The sequence below is a fragment of the Malania oleifera genome, chromosome 3 (genome assembly GCF_029873635.1).
Source record: "Malania oleifera isolate guangnan ecotype guangnan chromosome 3, ASM2987363v1, whole genome shotgun sequence".
Lineage (NCBI taxonomy): Eukaryota > Viridiplantae > Streptophyta > Magnoliopsida > Santalales > Ximeniaceae > Malania > Malania oleifera.
Window position 1 is genome coordinate 83,677,337 of NC_080419.1, and position 2,171 is coordinate 83,679,507.

Sequence of the window (2,171 nt, forward strand, 5' to 3'; positions counted from 1 at the left end):
AAGGTGTTTCCATAGCATTGAGGAGTTGCTTCCCTAACAATTTTGTTAATCACGTCTTCGTCCACAGCTTGGATGGCGTTTAGAGGATATTGGGAAGCATTAAATATGTTCACCCTACGTTGCTTATGGCCCCATGAGATGTCCATAATCCCCATCCAACATTGAATGCAGGCATTAGCTATGGCTAGGAAGGGTCGTCCCAAAATAATAAGGATCGGGTTGGTGGAAGTCTCCATGTCCAAAATGATGAAATCAAAAGGGTAATGTAAATCTCCCACCTTGACTACCATGTCTTCTACCACACCCTGGGGTTGCTTAAGAGATTGATCAGTGAGGCATATGGAAATCAAGGTGGGTTGCAACACTCCTAGGTTAAGGTTCTGATAGGTCGAGTATGAAAGAATGTTCACACTTGCTCCTAATTCTAGAAGGGCCCCATCAATGGTGTAATTACCAATTACACATGAGATAGCAGGTGAGCCGGGGTCATTTAGTTTAGGAACAAGGTACTTTAGTATTATTGAACTCATATGCTCGGCCTGCTTAACCAAACCATCCATGTGCACCCTTGATTCTGTCTCCTACATTGACAAGTCCTCAAGGAATTTTATAAATGCAAGTGATTACTTAATGTCATCGAGGAGACGCTTATCCATTCGCACTTTTTTAAAATGTCCCAGATGGACTTGGTGGATGCCTCTTTCCTAAATATAGAGAGTTCGAGTGGGGCTACTGGATGTATCACTGAGTAGCCATGAAAAGCCCTATGGGGGGCGAAGTGAGGTGTGGTTCTTCTGGTGGTGGGTGTGAGACTCAATGGTCCATGTAGCCGACTAGAGGAAGAGAGAGTGCATGAATCTGCTTTGGGTACTTCTAGTTTTTCATCTTGGGTCTCCCCCGTGCTCAGTTACTCCTCGCCTTGTTCAGCTATTAGCCTGCTATTTTGAAATATGGTTACCGCTTGGCCTTCTCAGAGTACAATGAGGGCTAGCATCTGGTTCACATTCTACCCCATATAGTACCTTAGGATTTACTATAGGCTGACTTGGCAGCTTTCCTTCATCTCTCGGACTCAAGGAGGCAGCTAGTTGTCCTAAAGTGGTTTCTAACTTTGCAATGGATTAGGAGTGAAAGTGAAGGAGTTGACAATTCGCTTGGCGATCAGCTTCAATGTTCTTAAGGGACCTCAGCACCATCTCTTGAAATATATCATACTTGGGTTGTGAAGGAGACGACTGCTGGGCGGTTGAAAATCTAGGGGCTGAATCCAGATGACTTCGGAGATTTCGGTATAGGCGTGGAGGCAAAGCACTTAGGGCTTGTGGAGGTCTTTGAGATTGAAAACTAGAAGCTTGCAGCCTCCACGAGAAGTTAGGATGTTGTTTCCACCCAGGGTTGAATGTATTGGAATATGGGTCATTAGAGGGTTTATCATACCAGTTGTGGGTAGCCTTTACTTCCTTGTGCACAAGCTTAGGTTGGGATGCGTGTGCAGGCAATTATAACATATGTGGGAAGGGTCAGAATAGATTGCACATATCTTTGCACATGCTATTGTTTTTAGTCCTAAGGACAAGCATTGATCTAACTTTTTGGATATAGCTTGCAGAGTTAAAGCTGAGTCCGGGTTCAAAGCCAACTCGTAAACCCCCTTAGGTTTAGAAGTTGATGGGTTAGGTAGTCTATGGGTGGCAACCATGTGCTGGTGAGAGTTTTCAGTGATATTTTCAAAGAGAACCCAAGCCTCATTCTTGTGCTTAGTGAGGAAAGTACCTCCACATGACGCGTCAACCATGGACCTATCTCTCTCAGCCAACCCTTCATAGAAAGTTTGGACCAATTGCGATTTGGAGACCTGGTAATGTGGGCATTTATGGAGCAAGTCCTTAAAGTGCTCCCAAGTCTCAAAAAAGAGTTTCCCATCCATCTTAGAGAAACTTGTGATGACTCTTCAAAGCTGGTTAGTCTTCCCAATTGGGAAGTACTTTTTAATAAATTTATGCTGCATGGTGACCCAGTTGGTCATCGAATTCAGTTTTAATGACGTCAGCTAATATTTAGGCTTATCTTTCAGAGAGAAATGGAAAAGCCTAAGTCAAAGAGTATCATCACTAAAATTAGGAATGTTTATTGTGGAACAAATTTCCAAGAACTCATCTAGATGCTGATAA

At 43.4% G+C, this 2,171-nt stretch overlaps 1 non-coding gene across 1 annotated transcript; it reads left to right on the top strand.

The window, feature by feature from the left end:
• The first annotated feature begins 1,853 nt into the window (after window positions 1–1,853).
• Window positions 1,854–1,959, top strand: LOC131152442 (small nucleolar RNA R71). Its single transcript, XR_009135944.1, has one exon. It is a non-coding gene; the product is annotated as a small nucleolar RNA R71 (small nucleolar RNA).
• The last annotated feature ends 212 nt before the right edge of the window (window positions 1,960–2,171 follow it).